Source organism: Coturnix japonica, chromosome 4, assembly GCF_001577835.2.
Source record: "Coturnix japonica isolate 7356 chromosome 4, Coturnix japonica 2.1, whole genome shotgun sequence".
In the NCBI taxonomy this organism is placed as follows: domain Eukaryota; kingdom Metazoa; phylum Chordata; class Aves; order Galliformes; family Phasianidae; genus Coturnix; species Coturnix japonica.
Genome location: NC_029519.1, coordinates 62,020,811 through 62,048,564, shown reverse-complemented (window position 1 = coordinate 62,048,564; position 27,754 = coordinate 62,020,811). Strand labels below are relative to the sequence as shown.

Below are 27,754 nucleotides of genomic sequence, written 5' to 3'. Positions count from 1 at the left end.
ATCTCCTGTCTATGCTGGGAGAAGTTTGAAGCTACAAAATATGAGATATGGGACAAGAAATACATAGAAGGAGCTCCTTCTCCAGCCCCAGTAGATTCTCAGACATATTAACATTTATTTAATACATTAATATGAGATGTAGCAGAAGACTTACTCTCCCCAGCTCACCAGTGGAAAGTCTGTACTGGAACACCAAGACCTGGGTACCTCGGCACCAACACTCTCTCAGGTCACAATGAGGAAATGAAGAAAGCTGCAAAGCAAAAACATATCACATATTACATGTTTTTGTTTATGACCAATCAAGGAGAGATTTTAAACTCTCCTGCACTCTGCATCACAGACCTATGGTTTCTCCATACATAAATGCTGAGCATCAGTCAGAAAGTGAATTCAGATGAAGGGGATGAGCCCACAGGGTTAGAAAAAAGTAGCAAGAAGTCCTCACTAAACTGCACATTCATTCACTTTACAAATTAAAGCAAAAAACCTTCTCAGTCATGCTTGTGGCTCAGTAAACAACAGGTACATCATTTATTTTTGCCAATTCAGTTTGCTGTACCAGTCAGACCTCAACCTGCCTATCCTCTGGTAAATGACTACATTAATTCTGTGGATTTGGTCTTGAAAAATATATCAGAATCACTGCCACATAGCAATGGAAGTGATGTTATCTCCCTGTCAGCAGATGCTTCGTCAGCAGCAGCAGCAGATCTGTCAGTCAGGCTGTGCTCTAGGATTCAAAGTATTCAACTTCATATTTCCCCCACATCTGGAGAAAATAAACATGCACAGACCGAGGACAGAAATCTCATCTGCTGTACAGCTTCAAAAACATTTAAAGTGAAAGCCAGTCTAAAGCAAGGCAAATCATATTCCATCTTAAAGGGATCTGTTTTTTCCTGTCCTTGTTCTAAGAGGAATTCAAGAACTATAAATCCCAGTAAGCACCAGGACAGAAGAGATCGTTTAAGAGAGATAAAAACATTCTCTTTGAAATAGCACATCACCTGGAAACTTAAGAAATGAATATTTATGTAAACAAGATGAAAAATATTTTTTTAATTTGAAGTTTCTTGAAGAAATTGAGAAATTATGCTTGAATAAAACTGTGCTTTAACAACAACAGAAATCCAAACACCTTCTCCAGAAGGCAGGAAGGAAACAGAACAATGCTTGGTGCTCGTTAGACTAATATTCTAACCCAATCTAATGGGCACAGTTGTGGACTTTCGTATCAGGCAATCAGATTTCAGTGTGAGAGAGAGAACACATATTACGCTCACATCCTCATGCCAGCAAAGCCAAGAAACTTGTCATTTCCTTCTGGCTGAGACTCACAGGGTTTACATAAAAAGACTTTCTGGGGTAAGCATGAGAACCTCAATCCTCTCCACAGACCAGACACACAGGCTGGTTTTTATTCCCCACTCATTCTAAGGTTTTTTTTTTTTTTCCTGAGAGAAACAAACAGATGCATCCATCTGTGCTGGTGTGGTTGTTCTTATAATTAATCCTCTTCACCCTGTACAGGAAACTTAATTTGCCCTAGATCAAGCCTAGCGTAACTGCAGCAGAAACAGTGCTTAATTCAATAAAAACCAGACAGCAACTCAAAAAGCATTTTATGTCTGGAATGAGAAAATGTTATTTATTTATTTCACTAAAATCGATGCAGGTTCAGCAGCCAGTTCTGAGATAAGAGGAAAGGCCGAAATGTCAAACACAGCTCTTGAAGTGGGAGTAACTGAGCTCTCAGACAGCAGACAGCCAAGGCAGAAGGCTGCAGTTGCTACCTGCTCCTTTGGTTAGAGATATTTTGCAATGTTGGCAGCTTTGGTCAAAGTGCAGTAGCTACGTATCTCTGCCTGCAGTGGCTTCATTCCCTCCCTGCAGTGGAGATGGAAGGAGACTGGAGTTGAGTCCCAGCTCCCGCCTCTGCAAAGTGCCTGAGAGAACATGAACAGCTGCAACTGTGAGTTCGGACAAGAGACGTCCGACTTTGAAACCAGAGGGATGAAATGCTGACCAATTCCTGAAGCAATGCACATCAGCATTTTGTATTTCCAGCTGGGAACTTCTCCATCCCAAGTCTTTCCCTGCTCTCCACATCCTGCAGGACATTTCCACCTCTCCACTCATGCTTTCACCATATTGCCTGCTGTAAAAAGTGTCAGGTATGAAAACAATGACAGTGGGGTGAAGACAAGACTGGTTTTGCAATCCCCTTCCTGTTTATGTATCTTAGTATTTCAAAGAAAGCTACAGACAGCCAACTGGACAGCCAGCTGCCTCGCAAACCTATTCAAACCAGAATGATTTATTTAGGACTCCATTAAAAGCAGTAAATTGGAAGGCAGATAACATGCAGGCACTGATCACAGAATGGCTTGGGTTGGAAGGGACCTCAAGGATCATGAATCTCCAACCCTCCTGCCACAGTCAGGCCCACCAAACTCCACATTTAATACTAGATCAGACTGCCCAGAGCTCCATACAACCTGGCGCTGAACACCTCCAAGGACGGGGCAATCTGATATCTTCTTCAGAAACAAATTAATACATAATAAACATCCACAGGCAACAAAGTAGAGACACACCGTTGCAACCGATAAAATGAACAACTGGCAGCTTGAGGAAGTACCAGGTCCAAGTTAAGCAAAGTCAACTGCCTCTACTTTCTTCATTTGCAGAGATGGAGCCACGGCCACATATGCTCAAACCAGGACCAGATCCTGGCTTTCCATAGGACACAGACCTGTGTCTTGCTCTTCAACCAGCCTCAGAGACCAAGCAATGTGACCCTACGCAAATCACAATATCTCTGCTAAGAGTAATAGAAACAAGTAACAACAGCCAGCAAGGAAATATCTGGGAAGCTATCAGTACTGTTGAGATGTTAGCACAAATCTTACTTTTGTAGCTCCCTCAAAACAGTGGCATCTACTTGATGAAACCTCCCTGTGATTTGCAATATTGGACCCTCAGATCATCTTTCATGCTTCTAGAATTGAAGCGATTAGGAGATATAGGATATTACCTACACATTGATGAGTGAAATGACAGCAGTATGAAGGCAATAACAGGTACTGTCCTCCAGTTCTCTCCACAGGGTTTGCTGCATTCCTCTTACCTGACTGGAAACTGCCTTAAGTTGCCTTTCCTGCAGGGACTGAAGGATCTCACCTACTCTTTTAAATTTTCCACTCCTTCCCCTAGTTTAAAAATAGAAGAATAGAAAGAGTCCAGCATGACATCAATATTTAATAAGTACTGCATGGTCAGCTATTTTAGGGATTAATTATTCTTTCCTTCTAGAAAGCACAGTGTCTGTTTCAAACTGGTCTGCTGGGGGCTCTCAAAAGGAAAAGGAAGAGAGGAGAAGCTGAGATCTGTTCTGTAGTTTCTAGAGGCATCAATGTGCAAATAGTTAAACAACAAGAAAATAGGAATGATGATTTCCTTCAAGTACAAAAGCTGCCAGGTGTATCAAGTTCAGCTTCAGTCTGACACAAGTGAAGGATGCTCACGACATACTGAAGGGTAAAGAGAGTCATTAAAAAGGTGTAAGGGAGAAAGCTGCTGTCATTGCCTCAAGAATTTCCTGACGTTTTTAGTATCTTTCTTATTCTGTAAAGAAATTGGAGCTACTTTGACAGAAGGTTTTGCCAAACCCACAGAAGGAAGAATCTTACACATTAATTCACTTTGTGCCCTAGAGGGCTGAAAGGAAGAGAGCATCATTTAGATGGCATTTAACCTTCACAGGTTTTTGAAGGTCAGGAATATCAGGGTTCTAGCTAAAACAAGACTGAAGGTCAGGAAGGGAGGAGGCTCTCAGCCTCCCATCATATTTCACAATGTTCAGAAGCACTTTTCTCCCCCTCTTAAAGAGTTTTGCACAAAGGAAGAAGGAGAAGAAAGACCAGCTGGACAATGGGTTTCACATACAAGTCCCATGCTCTGTGTGCCCAGCATCCCCCCAAGCAGAATGAACCTGTCTCCTCCCAATTCCGATCCCCAAGCCCACCCCTTTCCTCCAGATCTCACTTGCAACAACAACAGAAACAACAGGTAAGTATAGAATAAACAAATGGCTGCTATTACAAAACTGCCTGAGGAAACACCTGGACTAAGGATGATGGCTCTGGGTTACTATGCCAAAAGCAGAGCATGATCCCTAAGGGTATGTATTGCTCAATACTGACACGCAGAGCAGCTTGAACACCTCTCCCAGTGGATGGCAACCAAGTTTATTTTCTGCTTGCTTACCCCTCCATGACCCAAGCTTTAAAGGTCACAGAAGCCAAAAGCATGATCTGCTGATAATGCATCACTAGCAAAACAGGTATGCTTTGAAAATGCTTCTGCTGGAGGGGTGGAAAATAAGGAGAAAAATTAAGCGAAAAGGAAGAAACCCTAACCCATACTTGTAAACATAGTAGCCTGGTATTCCTCTTAGAGATCTTATTCTTAATGGTCCACACAATGGGATACATCTTACCTAGCTGAACAATTTTCCAAATAAATGTTAGGAAGTAAACCTTACTTTTACATGAGCATCAAATTTTAAGGGAGGAACTGAATGTCTGAAAATTCATGCCAGTATGTGACAGAGACCAACCAAACATAAGAGACAGAAGCAACTAAAGATGCTAATCCACAAACTGCTTGTGAAAAAAAGCATTTCCAAATGATTCAGCTGCTCACCAGACATACCATACTTGAGGCCAGATCTTATCTGTCACTTGGAGAAAGACTTGAGGGCAATGAGCATTCCGGTCACACACACCTTTCCTGCAGCAATCCACAGCATCTCTACTCACATGATAAACACCCACATCACAGCAGCAGCCAGAGGCGATGAATAATGCAGGAGATCAGTCACTCTACCACACATACCCATGGGAGAAGGAGGCAGCAGTTCAGCCTAAGCCATCCTTCCCCTCTGGGGCACAATACACTTTTTTCTTAGTTTTCCCTTCCTGTTCTGCACATACACTAACAGACTGAACCCAGCAAAACAAGGAGAGCTGTTGAGGGACACAGGGGACACAAACAGAAATGCAACATTTCCTCTCACAAGAGGATGTTAAAATACATCTACTCCATTCAGAACTCCCCAAGCCTGAATTGCCAATTTCCAACAAGGCAGTCCTTTGCTCACAGCTCCCAGGAGACATACTTTCCCATCATTAAGACAATCCCACAGAGCATTAGCTAAATCAGGACAAATTCAGATGGAGCCACACTCAGCCTTAACTTGCGTCTAGCGAATTGCACTGGAATCTGACTTTGTGAGTCAGCTCCTTTTTAAAAACCAAATGTATTACCACTTGTGCTCTAAGCATCATTACCTTCCTCCCCCACATCCTCTGGTACTCTCCAGCTCACGCAGCATGCAAGAGGATGCTTTATCTCAGAGCATCCTTGTCACTGCCTATTCCAAGCAACCCACAGAGCTCAGGGGACCTGGGATGAGGCACTCAGCAGTGCCTGCCAGGCCTCCCCCGCTCTGTCCTGCCTGTCTGCATCCTGTTTGGTCAAGCCCCCACCAGTACTGCTGCCCTTTGCTTACCTTTCACACCAGCCTGGGCATCCACTCACACAGCACATTTAAGATGCCATTAGAAGGGTGTCTTTGTCTGCATCTACATTGTTTCATACCCTTTATTTTATGTTATTTTCATATACTCAGAAAATCTATGCAGGCAAGTTTGCCCAACAGGAGACCATCCTGCTTTTGTGAAAGATCAGGCAGACTCAGATCACTTAAACTGAGCAAACTGAAAAAATACAAAGTAAAAGCCTCAGGTCTCTCCAGTTTCAGTCATAATCAATTTTAATGACGCTGTTACAAGCCCTTACAAATTTGACTTCATAGCCAGCCAAAAGACAATGAAAAAACCTTTAACCACAACTTCTGCAATGTGTACTAATAGAAACCACTACGCTGTGTCTGCACACCGGGACCACATTTTCCAAACTTCTTGTTGAACTGCTGCTCAGCTGTTACAGGAGATCTCCTCTCCCTTACAAGTGCTGCCTACTTCAGTATGGGGATAGGACAAAGTGGTGACATCATGTTTTTTTCCTGCATCCCATGCAAGCCTACAAAGGATTTGGAATATACTGCTTAAACATGTGCTTAGTGGAATTATGACAGCACCACTGTTAGGAGTAACCATCAGATCTGTCTGTCTTATCTCCAGTACCTCAATAAAAACAATTGATTTTAATTAAAGAAAATAAAATAAGAAACAACAAAACAGGACTTCAGAAGGAACATGGGAATATGTCTAGCTGAAAAAAGCTTGTGGTTATAATAGAAAAATCCCTATTTAGCTTACTCCTTTATTAATCATCTCTGCTGGGCAGCTGACTCACCAGAGTTGATGTCTTAAGGAAGTGAAAAGGATGAAGAAAATGCAGCAGCTGCGGCCTCACAATTCTCACCAAGATAAATATATTTAGATTGATTTTTCTTAGTCAAGACTGCAGGTTGAGTGCTCTGCAGTATTTGCCCAATTCCTCACCTCTGATAGGGAGATCTATCAGCGGTGTAATTGCCTGATGGAAAGATTCATTTTCTGACCACCTTCAAAAGCCAAATGTCTTCCCACTGCACCACAGGGTTTGCTATGAGGCTAATGCCACCAACTGGTCCACGCAGTTTGCACTTATTTTAAGCACACTTAGGGCCACTGGTAGAAGAAATCCTGCAGTTTCTCCTGAAAAAAGAAAAAGAAAAAACGGGGAAAAAAAAATCATTAACTAACATAATAATAACAGAAAAAGATGTTTCCCAAAGGGGAGCACTTAGGAAAGCAGAAGACACAAAACAGTTGCTAACAGAAGTAACAGGAGAAACTTAGAGAGCAAACTCCAAAGAGAACTGCTGGATGAGAAGAAATTCAATGCTTATTTGTCCGAGACATTACTCATGCATCATACACTTGCATCCTGTTTGGACCAAGGGCTTTCTATTGTTCTTAGTAGCACTTCTGACTTCAGAAGAATGGTGTTTAAGTCTTTGCCTTTAGGCTTCTGAAGTTTACTCCCATAAACTTAGCCAACTTCTTCCATGCAACACACAAGCATATTCTAAATTCATTTGAAACAGAAAGTATCGTGTTCAAAGAGCTACATGCTGTGGGACTGCATTCGGTATTTCTACTTCATTAAAAACAACACATCAGTAATGATTTCTGCTCGTGTCTGACTCTAGGCAGCCAAGAAATACCAAGATTAATTATAATACCATGCTCAGTCTCAGTTAGATTCTTCTTTTTTAGCTAAAATCACACATGTGTGAGGCATCAATGACTTCATTACTACAAGAGGTTTCCAAATGAACTTCCTCTTGAACTGGAAGTCTTCTCACAGGACACTGCACATACACTGCCAAATGGCTATATTTACACTTCACAAACACACCAACAAGTGGAACTACAGAATTAATATCTTGCTGCTAAATCACTGAGTCTACAGTAAAATGCTCTGTGCACTGCTACAGCAATTTACACATTAAAACACAAGAAATGCCACGTCAGAACAGACTTGACAGCAGCTATTACCGCATGCTCTAAAAGGACATTCATCACTCTAAACAACTAAAACCTCCTGCAATTCTCCTGTTTTAAATAAGGCCTTAGTTCCAAAGAACTGAATTGATTTCCCACCCACATTTTCCTACTCATGCAGAGCCATCCAATCCCATAAGAAACCAAAGGGTACCACGTATAACCACAGCATGAGGTAAACACAGCACGTGAAGGGCTTCGAGAATATGCCCTACAAGGAAAGACTGAAGGAACTGAGGCTGTTTAGTCTGAGGAAAAGGAAGATGAGGTGAGACCTTATTGCTCTCTTCCGATATCTGAAAGGCACATACAGCGATAGCGGGGCTGGTCTCTTCTCACTGATGACAGGACAAGGGGAAATGGCCTCAAGTTGCACCAGGGTAAGTTTAGGTTGGGGTATCAGGAAAAACTTCCTTACAGAAGGGGTTGTTAAGCACTGGAATAGGCTCCCCAGGGAGGTGGTGGAGTCACCATCCCTGGATGTGTTTAAAAACCCTATGGATGTGGTGCTCAGGGACATGATTTAGTAGAGGGTTGTTACAGTTAGGGTACTATGGTTAGGCTGCAGTTGGACTCGATGATCTTTAAGGTCTTTTCAACCTGAACAATCCTATGATTCTATGAGCAATCTCACTGTCAACACAGTGCTTCCAAATTAAATCCAGCACAAAATAAGACTGCCGTACTTCACCCTGGCACCCGCGAATTCACAACACACCCATTGGTGCAGCATCAGGAATGCAAACTATGCTCAGCATCTTCCTTGGATGTGCTGCAGGAATCCAGGGTCAACAGCAGCCACGGGCTGTAAAATTTACTCAAAACAGTTAAGTTAATCAATATAGCAAAAAATGTGACCCCTTCACCAGAGGCAGAGGGGTCTGGACTCATTTAATGAGAACCACTAATAACCAGAAGCGTGTTTTGTTTTAGACAGAAAAACATTGGAGCTTTCTGTGTATTGACCTTCTCAGATTAAACGGTGACAAGAGATGCCATGTATTATGAAATGAAAATAAGAAGGTGCTCTACAACAAGAAATGAAGTATGTAATAGTAAGTCAGCTGGAATTAGCCACTAATTTCACAGAGGTCTGGGAATCTAAATGAAGTCTTGCTATAACTGAAAAATAGAACTTGAAACTCTTTTGGAGCTTCAAATTATTTCTCCCTTCACACATAGCATCTCCAAGATACCTCAGAATCCACTAGAACTGCAACTCTAGGACTGAAGTTCCTGGCTACAGCATCACCTAGACTTAATAGGGGAAGCTAAAACACTAGATACTAGATACTTCAAAAACCTAAAGTCTATCAGCAGGAGTTGACAGAAAACACTGAGAAGTGAGGACTCACTGCCCCAGCTGAGCCCACAGCAACTAAGAAGAAATCCCACTGTTCCTACTTTACCCAAAGAAGGAGCTGGCAGGATTCACAGCCCCTGGGATGTAGCCAGCAGGTCCAAGAGATCCTTTCAAAAAATACACATGTGTGTGTGCATGTCTATTTATGTATATATGTATGTATATATATATATGTGTGTGTGTGTGTATAGGTGTACGTGGATCAACACACACAGCTGAGAAGTCTGCAAGGCCAACCAACTCTGAACCTTCATTTAAAAAACAGCTTACTCCCATAGTCAACAAGAACAGTGAAAGTTAATATTGCTAAAAAGCGCAATATAAACTTAAGAGGAGCATAAACAAAAGCTGGAAATGTCAAACTTCACACAGGCAGAACTTGAACTGAATAGAGAGTCCTGAGCTCAACATATGAACTGTGGGTATGACTGCGCAGTGCTTGCCTCAGCTTTGGGAATTATTTCCTATACCTTCATCTGCAGAAAGTAAATGTTGCTGTTCAGCAAAGTGTAGTGCTTCCTGTAATCATCGAGTTTCACATCTATGCTAGGTTAAGCCAACTGTCCCTTCCAGCAGGACCTGGCCTTTGGATGGCTCAGCTGTCTCACTGCAGTGACACTACCAGAGGGGTAATCTCTGTGCCTGGTCCAAGTCCAAGCACCACCCGCCCCAGTCGATCTTTGAGTCCTTTCTTTCTTGCTGGCAATCCCTCTCTCCACCCCAGGCAGGAGGCTTCAAAGCAATGGCTGGTTCAGGTAAGAGCTGGGTCCTGCTGATGCTCTTTGGTGGGGACAGTGTAATCAACAAAGTAATCCAATAATTTCTTAAGGATCAACTTCCCCACTTCTGCTGGCTCCAGGGCTACCACAATAAGTCAGGTCTGTGCTGGGCAGACCAAAAGCCCTCTTCCTTTTTGAGGGGTTCATTTTCACTTGGGTCCTCAAATCAGCCAGACTGTACAGAAGGCCACAAGAGTGCCACAGACAAGGATCAGGTGTGTCACACTAACTTGAAGATGGACAGCCTTTGACAGCTGTTGTCAATAACACCCCTTAACAACAAATCTGGAACAGTCTGAACTGATATGAATCTATGCCCATAATCCTTTGCCGTGCCTTTAAACCTCACTGAAAGATGTCATATCTAATGCCTGCAGCAGGCCAAGAACACTGTCAGCACTAAGGACTCAGATGACACACGCAGCCTCAACAGCAGGCATAACTCATATCCTGGCCAACTTGTGCTCCCATTATTCACTGCTGTTTGAAAATGCAGAAGGGAACTCTCCATAGAACCTTCCTTGAAGCTCACAGAAATCCACATACAGGTTCACAGAAATTTCCTACAGGTTCCAAGACAGTCAGTAAGGATCTACTTTCAGCACAGACAACAGGTCCTCCTCCACTGAAGATCCAGAAAGAAGCAGCTGACACAGACAGCACTGCTTGCTCCCAGCTACATGGGAAGGGGTAACCCCTACAACGCAATCATCAAGCAAGCAGGATGTGATAAGAGCCATACAAGAACAAAGTCACCTATTACACACAAGTAAGGATGCGACTCATCTCAATTCTTGCACCAAATCCTCCCTGCAAGATTAGACAAACCTAGACTTAGACTTCAGCCAAAGCCGCCTACGTGAGGAAGGCAAGATGAGTGAAGAACACAGTGTCACCTACTACTGTAACACAACTTGCTGTCTGAAATCATGTTGCTTCTGGTATCCTTGACTCCTAATTTACAGGATGAAAGTGTTGCTGGAAGTCTACAAAACATCTCCAGAACCCCCTGATAAAACACCAAGTACATGTTCCCACTAGTAAACATAAGCTATACATGTTGTGTTGTGTTTTTATGGTTTCCTTCATTTCAGATCAAGGGAAAGTAATTGATAACAAAAAAGCTATACAGAAGTTGTTGCTTTTTTTCTTTTCCCTAAATTGTAGGTATTGCGTAATTCACGTGCACCAGTTTAACCTCGCAAAGGATATGAGTAAACAGGTAATAAATACCTACATTTGAGTGGGGCACAAAGCTAACATTAAGATTAATCTTAACCAACAGGAAACCCAGGGGTCTATAAATGGTTTCAAGCAAGAGCAGTTTTTCTTAAGCAGTCAATTTAGTTGTTCTCTTCTGTTTGGTAGAACAAAACTATTAACAATGATAAAGCCCTGACCAAACCAAAGAATAATAGATACCACAGCCCGCAGCTTAAGTATATAAGGAGCATTCCCTTTCCTGCCACAGACAGTGTTTCAGGTAACTGCTGCCCCAGCTCACTAGTGGTGGATGCCACAATCAATTTCCAACAGCAAGACCTCTCAAGGCTGTGCAGTTCTGACCCTCACCACCTTTTGTGTTACGGCCAAGTTGCCAGCAAAGACACAGTAACATGATGCAACTTCTTGCTTTAGGAACAGGAAGAACATCTCAAGACCGATCAATTCTTTCCCTTTGCATTTACAGGAAATGATGCTCTGTGTCCTGCAGAGTATAACCAGACCTTCGAAGAGATGAGTTCTATGAGAACTGAATAAAACCATGCAGACTCATCTACTTAGATGCTTTGGAAAAGCCCATATAACGCTTATGCAGTTGCACAGGAGTAAGTTTTGTATGGTTAGAGAGACCTGAGCTCATGTCCAACAGCTCTGCTCACTCCGCAGAGGCTGCAGCAGCGCACACAGCTGTGAGACCTGGCTGTCAGAACAGCTGCCAAATGCACTGATTGAACTAAATCCGATAGCAGCTAAAGCAGTTTTGTACAGCAGAAAACCTTTGTACTCCTGGTGCTTACACTAGAGAAGTATTAGTAGCATTTATTCTCAAAATCCATTCACATTTTGCAACATGTTCTCTTGATATACATTGTACCGCTGTAGACTATTTGATGCCTACAAAACACAAGGCCAACACACTGGTGTCGGAGGTCCTTAAACTGGTGAGCTGCTGCAACTTAGAGTGAATAAAGAAAGAGGTAACCAACATGATAATTAGCATAAATGTACTTCATCAGAGGAAGACAAACAGGTTCAGCAAAAAAAGGCTCTATGGCCACTTTGCAGCTGGGGTAGAGGCAGGGTTCTGCACATACGAGGTGATTTCTCTTTCTAGAGAGAACCTACACGGGAAAATAACCCAGAAGAATGAAAAGGGGAGCAGAGGGAGTAGGATGAATCTTAATAGTACATTTAATTCCTGGTGCTGCATTAAAAAAGTGCCAGAGCTGGCAGAAACAAGGAGGCAAGGTAATGTACTACAAGGTGTGGAGAAAAAGAAAGAAAAAATAGAGAAAGAAACCCACCAGTATAGCTACAATACCAATTTTCCTCCCACTCAAAGCCATTTGACTAAAAGGATGTCCCTCAGTCTGTGAGAGCCCCTTTCCCAGAAAACCTCCTGTAGAAGCATCTACTTATCTTCTCTCCCTTTCAATTATAATAGAAGCAATTCAGTTGAAGCTCTTATTTCTGCATCCAAACTAGCTTACAAAATTGCAGGCACTTCTTAGAAGCAAGCGCCACAAAGCTCAGTAATTGCACTTAAAACTCTAATTTATAATAATTAAAAAAACCAAAACAATACAGAAAGCAATAGTATTGTCTTTCTGAAAGCAGCAGAATTCCAACTCCTCATTCATCATCACATTAAATCACTTCCATGCACACGGACCCAGCTGACAAGTTCTGCAGGCAGAGCGTGCACTGACATCTCTGCTTTTCACAGAATCACAGAATGACCCAGGTTGGAAGGGACCTCAAGGATCATGTAGTTCCAACCCCCTGCCTGGCAGGGCCACCAAACATACACCTTTACTAGATCAGGTTGCCCAGGGCCCCGTCCAACCTGGTCTTGAACACCTCCAAGGACGGGGCATCCACAACCTCCCTGGGCAGCCTGTTCCAGGGCCTAACCACTCTCCTAGTAAAGAACTTCCCCCTAACATCCAACCTAAATCTTCCCTCTTTCAGCTTAAATCCATTTCCCCTTGTCCTGCTTTTGTTTAAGTCTGACTTCAAACTTTCTTTTTTTATTCTCCAACTTAACGTTTCTGCACTGTTTATTCAATCTCACTTCCTTCCAAGAAAGGTCAGGGGCTTTGCCTGTTCCTAAGAAATACATGATCTCAGATAACTGTAGAAGAGACACAGAAATAAATAACAAAAATAATAAATATTAAATGATAAATGCCTTTACTGTGAGGAGAGAAAGAAAAATAGCCAATAGCCTCACTATGTTTAAGCTTTAAAAAAAAAAAAAAGCCCATAATATTAGTTTACAGCTGAAATTATTCCAAACATAATTAACCATATCTCAAGTGACATTCACACTAGTGCACTAGTGCTAGACTATTACTACTTAACAGCACCGCATCTAAATTCAACTTTTCATTACCCTGCTAGGCCTTAGTGAGAACAGCCTTCAGTTCTGATGACTTAGTGGAGGAAAAGAAATGCAAGACTGTGTTAGCACAAATCTCAGCTCAATTCTGCCATCTACTATTTTCACAAGTTTTTGAAAACACAGCCAATAGGTTACTTGCTAAATCTACTGAGCTGGCTTTTTAGAATGCAGGAAAAAAAGATGAATATAATTGTAGATCAATTAAAAAAAGACAGCTGAGTTCAGCTTCTTTCTCATCACAGAAGCTGGGTAAAATTGCAACTGAAACAACTGTTTCTCTTTTGGCAGAGAATCAAGAAAACAGACTCAAAACATCATCAAATACATTCTGTCAAAAATTAAGCATGTTCGTTCCCCAGATGCTTTTGACCTCAGAAAGGCATCGGGCAGAGACACGTATTAACCTTACCTGAGCCTCTGAAGTGTCTTGAAGCCTCTGGAGCCATAAAACAGGATCAAAAGAGGAAAGCAGTTGGAATGAAAAACAATGGAAAAAGCATTCTGATACCCAGCACAGCCAAGTGGATGTCGAAACCTGCTGGAATTCTTCTCAACCTTAAATCTTAACAGTGTCAAAACCATAAAAATGTAAAACAAACAAACAAACAAAAAACTAGTCACCTCTCAGTCATGCTCATGCAATACCATCCCACTCATCAGAAAGGTGCTTGCTTTTCTGGTCACAGGACTAAGCCAGCAAAACTGGCAACACCTGCAAAGTCTCAGCACTCAGACAAGAAATCCCAACCATTCCAAGAGCAAGACATTAAGTAGGAACAGCAAGAAGATAAAGAATTCAAGAAAGTGGCAATTCTCTCCCAGTCCAGAATCATCCCTTGTTTTCTCCAAACCAATGCCAGGATGTTAAGTAGCCACGGATGTGTCAGCACCTAAAGAATCCAAGCTAACAACCAAATAAGATACAGACCTAGAAGCTGTATTTTAGTTAGAGATAATTGGAAAAATTAATTTAGAAGATTCACAGAATCACAGAATTGTAGGGGTTGGAAGGGACCTCTAGAGATCACTGAGTCCAACCCCCCTGTCAAAGCAGGTTCCCTACACCACATCGCACAGGTATGCACATCAGCTCAGGAGCACCTCCACACTGCTTACAGAGATGCTAGAAAGCCATATTAGCTCAGACTGACCTATTAAAATACCCAGTTTGCCCATATGTCACATGGTGCAAATGCTTTTTGGATTCCCTCAGCAATGTGCTGATGCAGGGGCACATCTCAGTGATCTGCCTCAGGAAAACTGGAAACTTCCATTTTGCTTTTTAGACTGAATTTCTAATTATCAGGAGGGGGGGGGGGGGGGGGGGTGGAAATAAATTCCCTACTTTGTAAAAACACGAAACATTTTTATTCCCGTTACAAAGCCAAAAACAACACCAGATGGAAACTCATTTAAAATTCTTACATGCTTAGCTGCTTTCTACGAGGTTACCACCACCAGTTCTACCACCAGCCAGACAGAAACTGCACAAAAAGAAAGTGATTTGCATTCTATCAGATGGCTGGAAGCAGATGTAAACCACTGAAATCAGTGACTGCTTTCAAAAATGCATTAATATTTACTTTGAAAACAATGAAAAGTGACAAAAATAGCCATGCTGCCACATACAGGTAGACGGACAGGACTTTCTCTTGCAGAAAATTGCCTTCCAGTACTTCTGAAGCAGAGGGGTTGGCAGGTCTCTAAGGGTGAAGGGAAAACCTGGAGCAGCTCTCCTGTCCTAAAAATGAGTCTGAGCAGTGCCGTGCCTCTTGCAGAGGCCAAAGCAAACCAAAAAGCCAGCACCCCTGCATTACAGCTCCTCTGTACAATGGGTGGTGTCAGAAAGCAAGACTGAGGAGAGTCCAAGCAGCACCCAGGAGAAGCAGAGCATTCCCAGACTTCTGTTTGCCAAGTTTCTAGCTGTAACTTTAAGCTGTTCTGCATGTCACTGGCTCGCGTTTCCCACTGGAATTACAGAACAGCTTTGTAGGCGATAGAATCCATACAATCTTGAGTGCCTTGCAGCTCTATGAAGAGCATGAAGCAGCCTTTCTTGTCTCATTTATCACTGTCAATCTCAGCAACAAAATAAAGTGTAAATCGGTAGTGGAAAAATTTTGTCATATTGAGAATACTTTGCAAATAGTGTTAATGCAACACTTTCACAGAATTTCTATTCTGAGTATACGCAGTAGATGTTAACTGATCAATTACCAAAGAGATGTGAACAATGTCATCACATGTAAAGAAAATGAGAGCTGTAAATGTGCTGTATTTACACTATTTGAAAAGCATTCTTTATTTAGATTTCTGTGGTAACTGGTAAGTAAAAGGACCGCAGTTTATAATTGGAATGTTTTCATTCCCCATGGTCCGAAACAGCAGAATCACTACCACTATTTTAAGTATGAAGAAAAGAAAAGCAAACAAATCACCGACTTGAATAGAGCTAAGCCTTTACTGAGTAACTTCAGATGGAGCTCTCCGACATAGCAAGTTACCTTGCTCAAGGTGACTGCATAAGTACTAGAGCAAAGCATGCATTACATGCCAAGCAAAATGCATACAGACTGCATTTCTGCTGTGATGTCACCTTACCTATCTGTTAAAATACAGCTCACACAGGAGGAGTAGGCACAAGCTTGACCCATTTCAGGCCCATAAGCAACTGGGGACTAGAAACTTTATAGAGAACCAATACCTACTGCAGGAGGAGCGCTGTTACCACTGCATGTAGCGCTGTTCATTATTTAACGCCATCAATTAATCTCAAAGGAGCTCTGCAGCAGGTTACTGCTGAATCTGAACAGACTGCATCTCCAGAAATACCTTTTATTAGAACAGCCCCCTGCAGCTTTTTGCAAACACTCTAGACACGATATGAACAGCTCCAGCCACCACACCTACACCACACTAGAGTTTATCAGCAAAAGGGATGAGGAAGATGAATCTAGTCTGCAAAGCCATGTAATACCTCTGCTCAAAAATATTCCAAAGCAGAGAGAAAAAATGGAAAACACTGACATTTATTTTCTTAAAAATCATGCATAGAAGTGAGCTTTAAATAAGAAAATTGCACATATTGATTCAGAAGTTTTAAGAGAATAAACAATGGAGGAAAATCAACTTTCTCTTGGTTTTGCAGCTTTCCTGCAAAGGCTGAAGGGCATTATAATGAAGCTATGCACTTGCATTAACATTAAACGATGATACTGCTCAGCTTGGTAACTTTTATTTTCCCTACACCTTCATATCTTATTAGAGTTAATACACTAAAAAACAAGCAAACACACACACACACACACGTCTGTTTCCCAGGAGGATGCCAGCCCCAGCAGCTGACAACAGCTGGTCTTTAGCCTCAAATATCACAGATTAACTTTCCAAACTATCAGAGAAATTACAAGCTGTTTCACTTTGCCCACTACAGCTGCTACAGATAGTACACCTCTCTGGGAGCTCACAGGCAATCCCGCAGCAAGCACTTTTGAGCAGGACATTATTGCCTACTACATTGAGCCAAGCTTCTGGGAATTCTTTTTCTCCTTAGTTAAGACTATTTTCATAAAACCCTCCCCCTTCCTGCTGCAAGTTTTAGAATATATCCACAACTCCCAAGTGAAACTACACAGGACTCTGAGAACTACCCAAGACCAGTAAAAGCACTTGGTTTGCCTCGTAGCAAAACAATCCAAAATAACTACAATTAGAGGAAAGAAAATGTGAAACTCGTCATATAGCAAGACCCCTGCACTGCCACATTCCTGATGCCCAGATGGAGCAGAAAACAACCCAGACACCCTTGCTGTGCCTACCTAGGAATCATAGCTGAGGACTGCTCTGTCTCAAAGTCATCTACTGCTGTGTCAGATGGAAATATTTACCATGGGACACAAGCCTTCTGCCCCAAAAGCTTGATCAGCACAGGTTCGGCCAGGATTCAGCAGTGCTTGCAGCTGGACAGGCAGTGCTTTGCCTCCAGCCCCACAGCAAGCAATCTTCACACACTCATTAAGACTCCAGAATGGCGGGGAGGAGGCTGAGAAACTCAGTCTTCTCTATACCAAATATCCTTGAGTACCGAGAGCCAGAGGCTTTCAATAACTGAGACGATTCACAGAGCCAAGCAAAACAGCAGTGACAGACCTGGGAAGGTATTTACTAGCAGGGCCCCATCAATGGGGACCATTCTGCCTGGTTTCTCCAGAGGCCTGTAAGCACCAGCCATTCACTTCCTCTGCCAACTCCCACCCCCAAAATGGTAGAGTTTGAGCACAGACAAAGGCACACTGTTTTACCTCACTGCTTTATGTCAAGAACATGAAATATCATTACTGGGCAGCAGTCCAAAAAAATAAGGGAAAGAGACATTCTGTGGAACAGAAAACACTTGCAAAGTTCCAGCAGGACTTGTGGGCCAGTGAACGAGCACTCCGTTATTGCTAAAATGCTTAGTTCAGGCTGGAAAAGAATAACATCACACAGATCTGCCTCTGAAAAGCACGCTACAAAGCTCTCAAATATTTCTTCCCTTTACCTTTGGGCATGTTAAATCATGATGGAAAGAATCACAAACCACACTTTAGGTGGGCACTCTGCTATGTTCTCTCCAGTTACTCTGGGGCATCCCCTCCACTCCAAGTACTTCTGTGTCTGACTGCCAATTTCAAAATGCACCTCCCACTGCTGCATGCTAATATTCTCAAGCAGCTGCAAACTTCAACACACAAGCATTTTTATGTATGTTGAGACACATGTGCTCTGTACTTGAGCTAATGTCACTGATAACAATTGCTTAGAGAATATAGAAACCATATGGACATATTAAAAATACGTGCACAGTTCTTATGGCTACACACACAAACACACACAAGATGGAAAAATACCTTTAGCTTGCAGTTACAATGAAAGGAAAGCGCCCATACACACAATTCAGCTGTCCCAGCTAACAAACTGCAGGCTGCTTTAAGAGAAAAGAATAGGGCCTGGTTCAATAAACCACAGAAAACCTAGGCTAAATCTTTAATAATGAAGAAAGAAAGAAAAGTGCCTGAATGGGGCTATTCATAAGAAACACCACACCAGTGCTTAGCTCCATTGTTTCCCTCAAGGGTTTTGGATTTTGAGGTTGTATATCACCACCCACAAAGTCTCCTGATGAAAATAGAGCTAAATGCCAGCAATGGTCCCTCTGTGCTTCTGTTGGCTTTAAAAACAAACAACACAAGCCAGCTGTAGGCAGCGTGAAGGTTCTACAGCTATGTATCTGCATAACAGAAATTTAGAGTCCTCTAAAATCTGAGGTATTTTTAAAGCATTAGCATTCTGCTTACGTGAACTACTTTGTGAGCATCCATGAAGCATAATAAGGTAGCCAGAGAAACATACATCCATTGCTACAGCAGGAGTAATTCTGAAATGCAGCAACAGGTCCAGAATCTGTCACAGAGCCACTGATCTGCAGGGAAACAAACTGGATTCAAGCACATCCCAGAAGCATTTCATAAGCCCCATACCTTAGGTGCTCAACTTCTTCAAGGTACAAGCAGGAACAGGGTCTTCCTTGCTTCTCAGCACCAACCTGACGAGTCAGACTGTTTTGTACTATCAGATAAGAACCAGCTTTTGAAAGTGAAGAGTCTGACAGCTAACCAGAGGAAATTCACCCCAGGGAACTGAACGCTTTGCTTCTCCAGGAATCATGAAACACATCCAGTTGCTTCTAGCACAGACGTCCAATTAGGCAGCAACCCACACTGCTAACACTGCAGCCCAACTCCAGCAGCTTGCCTGAAAGGCATCACCACCACAAATGTCAGCATGCTCTGGTTTACACTGCTGTTGAGTAATGCTTTGAGAGCACGCTGCGATTATTTTTCTTTACATTAGAAACTGCAGAGCATAAAAACACATGTCAAAGACATATCTTGTTAAAAGGTAACAACGTACTTTCTTCTAGACTGCTGATCACCGACAAAACTGAAGAGCTACGAATACAGCACGGTTATGCTCTCTGAATATTTTCTTCATTGGGTTACCACAAAAAATGCAAAAGGCCTCCAGAAAACCCCTACCTGGACTCAGCCAGAAACACATACCACAGAAGCACAGTTGTTCCACTAACAAAGCAGCCTTTGGGGTGGTTTTGTTTATGCACTGATTAAGCCGTTAGAAGCATTCAAAGGTACCCCACCTATACAGGGAACGCATTCCTCAGCGCCTGCAAAAAACAGCAGTCCTGCCTTTCATTGAACAGAGAACACACTACATCCTAACACCTCACATATAACTCTGTTTGTATTTCTGTTTGAGACTTAGCTTCCTCCTCATGTCTACCTCAATTTGATGACTACATCAGCAGGTTTACCCCACTGAAACTCAAAATGTATAAAACAGTAAGGCTTAAATATCTTCAGGTACAGTGTTACGACATACCAGAGTCAAAATGTTGTTTGCATATATTGCAACTTTTTTGACACATTAAGATAGTAAGAAAGCCTTAACGAGTGATTATTTATTTATTAAACCTATAAAGCCTTTTCCTGTAAACAGTCATGTGAATGCAAGAAGGAGAGTTAATGTCAGCTAACATACAGAAGCACACTGATGCTGATTCTAGAGCAGAGATATACCCCCAGTGTAGCGCTGGCCCAAACTACAAGGGCTGCTTGGAGCCACCCTATCTGCAGCACGGTGCTTGTAGCCTGAACTCGATTGCTTGAAACCAGCTCTGACCTCCTCTGCATCCATCGCACAGTCGTGTGCAGTGCTGATAATCCTCCCACAATAATAGAGAGTGGGTGGGCTGTGCAATGCAGGAAAATTCCAGCAACTCTTATCTGAACAAGACAAAGTGCTCTCAAGCAGCACGTGCAATCCTGCCCTGAAGTGTTTTAGTTGGATAAGTGCTGGGTACTGGTTTAGCAAGTAAAATCTGTAGAATCCTAATTCTTCCTTCAGCGTACCAGCTTCATAAAACGCTGCATTTCCTTTACTGAGTCTGCTTGCAGGACTCCCTCTCATTTAGCATACGTTATTATAACAAAAATGGAAGTGCTGTTCTTTTTCCACACCTCCGCCTACATTGCAACTCATCACCTAATGCTAAATATGTGACGTGGTGAGATTTCCAAGCACTGCAAAGGAAAGAAATAACTACCTTGAGTGAACACCACTCAACTGTATGCAGAGGATCACAAATAAAAGCCAGAATCAATTGGATGCAACACATTGCATTTTCAGTGCTTCTAAAGTAATTGACATTGACTGCCCAAAGAAAAGACGAATTAAATTAAGAAGAAAGTGGCTACTATCTTGGACAGCAACAGAAATAATGGGCCCAATCTGAATACTATACACAGAAACAAATTAAGAGCTGGAAAATACTGGACCCACATGAATAGAATTACTGATTAACATTCAATCACCATTCAATCTCAGCAGTGTGCTTGATAAACTTCCCTGAAGTAACACATATGCCATTACCTGGGCTAATCTTCCAGCTGTTCCTCAAGTCAAGACATTTTTTTGTTTCCTGCTTGTTTTCTTGTTTAGTGTACTTTTATATATATACTGTTATATATATATATATATATATATATATATATATATATATATATATATATATATATATATAACCTGCTGCCATGCTTCCCCGCCTTTGCATTTTGGCTAAAAACAAAAACGGAAACAATACAAGAAAGGGTGGGGTTTTTTTTAACACCGTTAACTTCAAGCCAGAACAGAAGCAGGAAACACAGGAAGTCTCACAGGAAAGCCAGTTTAATTTTATTGTTGGAAGCTACCCCAAATTTTCTATTAACATCTGAACAGAGAATGGTTATGAACCTTTAAAAATTAAGTTTCGGACACAACAAATCAGAGCTACATGCAAACTGGTGCAGCAGAATCCACGTTTATGGATATATTGAACTATGCCCCCTGCACCCAAGAGTTTAACTACAATGCACAGAAATGATCAGAAAGCTGTATTTTAAAGCATATACTTTTCAATCATGCAACTAAAACTACCAAAACCCTACCCATCAGTTTTGGACCAGGGGATGGCAATAAGCACAGCAAGGCCATGCTCCACACCATGGAATGGACTGCACACTTTCATCTTTACTACTCAGAGTTAACTCCAAGCAGTAGCTTTAAAAACAAAAGGAAAAGAAGTTAATAGGATATGCATATGTATACAAGAGGTGAACCAAAAATGAAAGGAAGTAAGAATTCTCATGCCTGAGTCATCAAAGTTGGTGTATTTCTTGGCATGAAGTTTGGTAAGGAAGGAAGAGGAAGAAGAAAGTCTTGAAACAAGAATGGAACACACACAAGTTTTCAGTGCTTCTAGAGCAATTGACAAGTACTGGCCAAAGAAATAAGAACTTAAATTTTAGTTAAAATAGCTTTTTCCCTAATTCTTGTCACCAAGGCAAGACCCTGCCTCCATTCTTTGGGCTACTGCATTACTTGTATGATTATCAGTGTAGTTGTATTTTACCAATGGATTAAATTCACAAAAGAACCCAAAAGAACTGGATTGCTCCAAGTATCACCAAGAGCCGTAACATAAGCCCAAACTTTTCTGGTCACCATACCTAATAACTCTGGTGAGCCACAATGCACAAACCTCTTTTTAGAGAGGCTCTGACATTTGGTATTTCCTGAAGCAATCTGAACAAGGCACACTCTGTGCTGCCTACTCAGTCAAGAGAGGATGGAAAGAAGGATTACCATGTGTGCCTTCCCAGGGGATGAACGGGTAGAGGGATACACACACAGGAGATGAGCAAAGGTGAGAAAAATAAGGCTTAATATGCATGGTAGCTGAGTTTAGCAGCAGCCTACCTCCCATACCCCTGTGCTACAGAATATTACACAGAGCAGTGAACTGAAAGCAAGGCCATGAGGCAGGAGAGATGAAGGCTAGTAACATCAGCCAATGACACACTGATGTAAAGCAGTATCTGACAGAACTAACAGGAGCTCTCAAAGAATTAAGTGATACGAATGGACAAGGAATATAACGATGAAATTCGGTATCAACATGAAATGCTAACTTTTACATTAGTTATAAAACCTCACAGGATTTTTAATTAAACCATAAATTCTAGAAAGGGACTTGGAATGGCTCAGCAAAAAAAATCAATGCTCAAATACACAGCCATGGTTTGAAAACAAACAAACAAAACCTACCACATAAAATAAAACAGAACCACAAATTCCACACCCTTGTGTGAACAGAACTGACGTGAACAATGAAGTTCTAATAAATGCCTGCTAAAAGCTTGAACTGTTTTGAAAACTGGATATTAAGCATTTGTGAATGGATGATTTCCTTACTAATTCTCTCAGTACTGCACGTCCTGCTAAAGACATCTCAACCCTTTCACCTCAGGAAGTACATATTTAGAATCATGTGTGGGCAAAGATCTGTTTTCTCAGAGAACTAATGTCCTGGCCCGAAGCTTAGATAAATCAATACCCCATGGATTAAAGCACTTCACTGCTCTCTGGGAGGAGTCCATAAGAATTTCTTTCCAATAGAAGAAAAATAAAATACTTCATGCCTTTTTCTGCCTTTCATAATTAAGGAAAACATTATCAACTCTCAACACGAAAAACATAAAGCTCTCTCTGAAGGCCAAGATTTGCTGAAACCATCAAGATTTGTTACATTTCTCAAGTGAACTTGGTATCTTGGTGTTTCACCAAGCAAAACACTGTTTCCTCTCAAAGCTCACCAGCTCCACTGCCTGCTGCTCCTCTCCACATTCACCTCTGGGCCGCATTAGATTTTGCTCCCTAACATAAGAACTCTTTAGACAACATCTTGTAGGAAAGATAGCTTGTCCACATCTAAGTGTTTCCCAGGTCTATCAGAGGCCACTTAAAACTTAGAAGATTAGAGCAAAATAAAGATTTGACAGGAACAGTTTGTGTGTAAAAAGATCAATTCTCTAAAAACAGCTATCTGTGCTCAAACATAAAATGGAGTTGCTCGTCACATAAATTTAAGATGAATGGACTGCTGATGAAAACAGTAATCCTTTCAGCTCAACTCTGACTCTTTCAGAACAGCCCTAGGCCTGTCCTCAGGATGCTGGTGCCAGTAGACTTATACAGGATGAGAAACAAAAAGCAGGCACTTGCAAAATGAGGATATGAAAGCACAATATACAGTCCAAGCAGAAAATTACTCATCAGCTGTAATGAAAGGCTATGCCTGCAAGAAGCAGGGCAATGGGAAACCAAATGGGACATTAATGAGAAAAGAGGTATCTGATATCTATTCAACATTTCACTGCAGGAGCATCTTGGGAGAGGAAAAAAAAAAAAAAAGAAAAAAGGAAGAATGAAGAAAAGCATTAAAAATGGGAACATGAAACCCTATCCACCATAAGGATCCAAGATACCAACAGATCCCTCTCCACTGAGGTGCCAGGATAGTCCTGTCCAGAAGCAAACGCAAATTGTTCTCTCCATTACAACAAGGTGACCTTACACAACTGTCTTGGGCAGGTGTGCTTGCAGGAGCCAGCACTCCCATTCAGATACAAGCCATATTTAGAAATCGGCTTCTATCAGAGATTTATTAGGTGTACCTTTGTATGCTAAACCAATTTGAAGGATAACTTAAACACAGAGGGCTCTTCCCTGCTGTGCTTGTAAGCTTTAATCAAAACAAAACCAAAGCCTGGAGGAGGAGTTTCATTTATTAACCTCACTGCAATCATAAATGGATATTCTAACTGCTCAGATTATTCCACTGATTCAACTGCACTGCAATACAAATAAAGATATCTGTACAAAGTGGACTGCAAAGAACTGAAAATTAAGACCTAATTAACTATACATTTGTGCATCATTGCCCTCTATTAGAGTATGGAAAACTGAAGGCAACATGCTATTATACATCATGTGCTATTATTCACTTAAGTGTCTAAATTACAGAGTTTGGGAGACAGTAGTTACGAGCTTATTAAAAAGCCATTTAGTTCACCATATAATACACAGACTCTTTTAGAGACTTAAATAGGAAGCATAAAAGCAGCATGTGAATAGCAAGTCTCGATGAGAAATTATTCCTGCTGCCATAATGACAGATTTCCCCTCCAGAATTCTGCTTCCCCTATCACACTGAGCCACAGCAGGCACTAGAGAAGCATTTCTGGAGTCTGATTCATGCACTTCACATTTGCCTTATTTAAAAATCTGAAGAAAAAAAGCTTGCTGAGTGCAAACTGCGAGAGGTGTTCGCAGCTCCTCAGACAGCTGTACAAAACTGCTGATGTAAACTAAATAAGGATGAAGTTAAAAGACCTGAATAAAGCAAGTTTAGTCTGAATTTTTAGACCAGAAATTCTTGGGGTATGAGAGTGAAACAAACCTCTAGATGGGTGACAGCAGTGATACAGGTTGGTTATTATAGAAGTAGAGAACATCCTTGGATGTGCAAATAGTTAGATGTGGGGATAAAAACGAATCTAACATGTGCAGTGTATGCTATGGATGGCTTTGGCACAGCTTGTTCAGACACAAACAAGATGCTGGGCAGCCATCAATCACACGGCCCTCAATGAATTCCTGCTGATGCTTCACACTCAGCTATTGTCTTTAGTATTTCTTTCTTATCCTTTTCACCTTGTGCCTAATTGATTACAAGCTCCACTAACACTGGAATTTGTTCAGCTTGGCAGCACGCTGGGTGAGAAGGGAGCACCAGAGATAGGTTGCGGCCATGCAGTCAGTCCCAAGCTACTCATCAGCACCCTGCCAATCCCACCACTGGCACAGAGTGAGGCCAGGGACTGATGCTGGAGCCCGATGGACACCCCAGACCCATTCACATTCCCATGGCCCTGCGTGGCCCAGCCACTTCTAAATAAAACCTTTCCTGCCCTGCAAACGCCTACTCTCAAAACACAAATTCAAGGTTTGATCCACTCAGCATTTCAGAAGCCATTTAATGTCAGAAATAGTTTTCTGAACACTCCCTTCCTTTTCCCTCAGAGGACTTCATAGAGCATTGGCAAGGCTGAAGAAAACTTCCTTTCAGAATTTAAAGTATTTAAAAATAGGAATATATAATCAAAACAGACTAAAATATTGAAAAGAATTCCTAAACTGGGGTTTGTTTCATGTGAAGGGATTTATGCGCCTTTATCACAGAGACCACAGCTGCTGAGTTAAAACAACGTCTTATGTTCCATCTTTCTTCATTATTCCTTCAGCAGCAATTCACATAAACCACAGCATAACTTCTATCTTAACAGTTAATAAGAGTTTTTTGAAGTACTCATTTACACAACTTCTGTTTGAGTCAAGAAGACTATTACCATCTCCATGTTCGACAGAGATAAATTGCAGCCATCCCAACACTGCACAGTACAAAAAGGACGCAAGCAACCCATCTCCCACACTATTCTAATTATTCAATATCCGTGTCCTCAGTTAGCAGCATTTAGCAGAAAGGAGCCCTTCTATAACCAAGCATGCCACACACTGATTTTTCTAACAGTAAGAGTTTATCACCATCAGTAACTAATATACTTGTATTTATCGTACTTATGTTTATCAGTATAGCTCATTAATTTACTATCATGTTTAAACACTTTCCAGTGCCACCCTCTCCAGCACTCTCTAGGTGCCACACCAACATCCCTGCCAAGTTTGGCTCAAAAGGCAGAAATGGGTGACAGGAGTTGCAATAGCTTCAGCATGTCCTGCTCTACTCTGGCACGACGTGCATTATTCTTCATTCCACTTCTCCTCACATTCTGAACTTCTGCACTAAGGAGAGTAAAGCTGTTGGAACAGAGTATCTCAATATTAATGTTTTTCAAGAGTTGAACAAGAAACTAATGAAAAGCAGTTGTTCTTAGCCACATACATTTTTTGATCGCAATGTTGAACAAACTTCTAACAGAGCTTATCTGAGGGAGTCGGGTACATAAAAGAAAAGTCTATTTCTATTCCAAACTGTCTCGAAACTTACATTGCCAAGAAGGTCCCTTCATTTCAACATGAAGAGCCCCAGTTCAGCACAGCGTGCCAGAAGCAGACATTCAGACCAGTGCAGCTGCTTGAGTGGCCAACGAGCTGCTGCTTCACCTTCCTTGCTGACCAAAGCAATTGCTGATGGGAAAAAAAAAACAACGATTAAACACATAAGTTACTTCAAAAGGGGCTATAAATCTATCTTCTAGTCAGCTTTTTCTGGCAGCGATTCCAGGTCATTCACAAAGTCTTCCTTCATCTTATAAGATCTACGTTTAGAGCTGAACTGAAGAACCAGCCAGATGAATTCCACTTGTCCCCACTTGTGGATATTCCACCATCTCCAGTGGTGCACTCAGTGACACATTAGTTATTGTCTACATGGGCATCTTCTCACTCACAGAAGGCATTTGCATTGCAGAAATCTCCCCAGGGGCTACAGAAAATGATGCCTGGGGACGCCTACGTCTCCATTCCTGCTACAGCTCAGTAAGGATAGACAGATGCATATCTATTTTACTGTCAATTGCACAGTATTACTCAAGCCACATCCCTCCACCTTTTCCCCCAGACACATCAGCAGAGCTACCAAGTATTTAATATATGCAGGAATCCTGACATAAACGAGACATCAGAACATGCTTTAAATTCCTCTGCGTTGCCAATTCAAGCAGATCCTTTTGTGATTAAGCACAATGCAGTTATGAAGAGAGCAGAGATGGGCACCTTCGCAGCATAGATCCACATGTCTGCATCCCTTTGTTTGGATGCCTTGTAACAGGAGTGCCTCAGCAACACAAGCCTTCTCACTGCTCATTAAATACTGGTTTTCAACAATATTGTGAAACATTTTTAATACTAAGTGTTTTTCCAAACATAAAACTCTCCCCAGACAGCAGTAGGAATACCACAAAAGTCAGGTAGTTTGATATGAGGAGATGATATCAAAAACAGAAACAAAGGGCATTTAACAGCAACCTCAAATTACTTGTTTTACAAAAACAAAAAATTAAAACAACATCAGCCAGCCTAAAGTTCCCAATCCATTTGCAGTTGGAGGGGAAAAACTGTGCAGCTGGAATGTCTTAATTAATCTTTTCCTGCATTTCTCATCATGCCAGGACCTTCAGTGCTACTGAAGGTCACCTGTACGAGGGAGATATCCTGTCATGAGCACAGCCACGAGCTGTGTCTGAGCAGAAAAGCCTCAGATACACCGCAAGGCTTCAGCTTTTCTCAGTAGTGAGCACAGTCTGTAAAGGGAGCTGGAAGGGAGATGGTTATGGTCCAACCCAAAACCAAAGGTGAGCACAGGGCAGCCATAGCAGTGCCTTGTTCTGTGCCACAGCTGTCCTGCCTGCATTTGACCTAACACAGAGCTACTGCTGATCTT

General features: G+C 41.8%; 1 protein-coding gene across 20 annotated transcripts in view; it reads right to left on the bottom strand.

The window, feature by feature from the left end:
* Positions 1 to 27,754, bottom strand: part of APBB2 (amyloid beta precursor protein binding family B member 2) — a 141,979-nt gene that overhangs the window by 92,023 nt on the left and 22,202 nt on the right. For 12 of the 20 annotated variants that reach the window (XM_015862395.2, XM_015862411.2, XM_015862414.2 and 9 more), the window contains exons 2-4: positions 26,360 to 26,499; positions 6,537 to 6,731; positions 155 to 253 (exon numbers count right to left, since the gene is read on the bottom strand). The gene's annotated coding sequence lies outside the window, so the exon portion shown is untranslated. The remainder of the gene's footprint in view (positions 1 to 154; positions 254 to 6,536; positions 6,732 to 26,359; positions 26,500 to 27,754) is intronic. The other 8 variants (XM_015862410.2, XM_015862401.2, XM_015862398.2 and 5 more) reach the window with 6 other exon arrangements.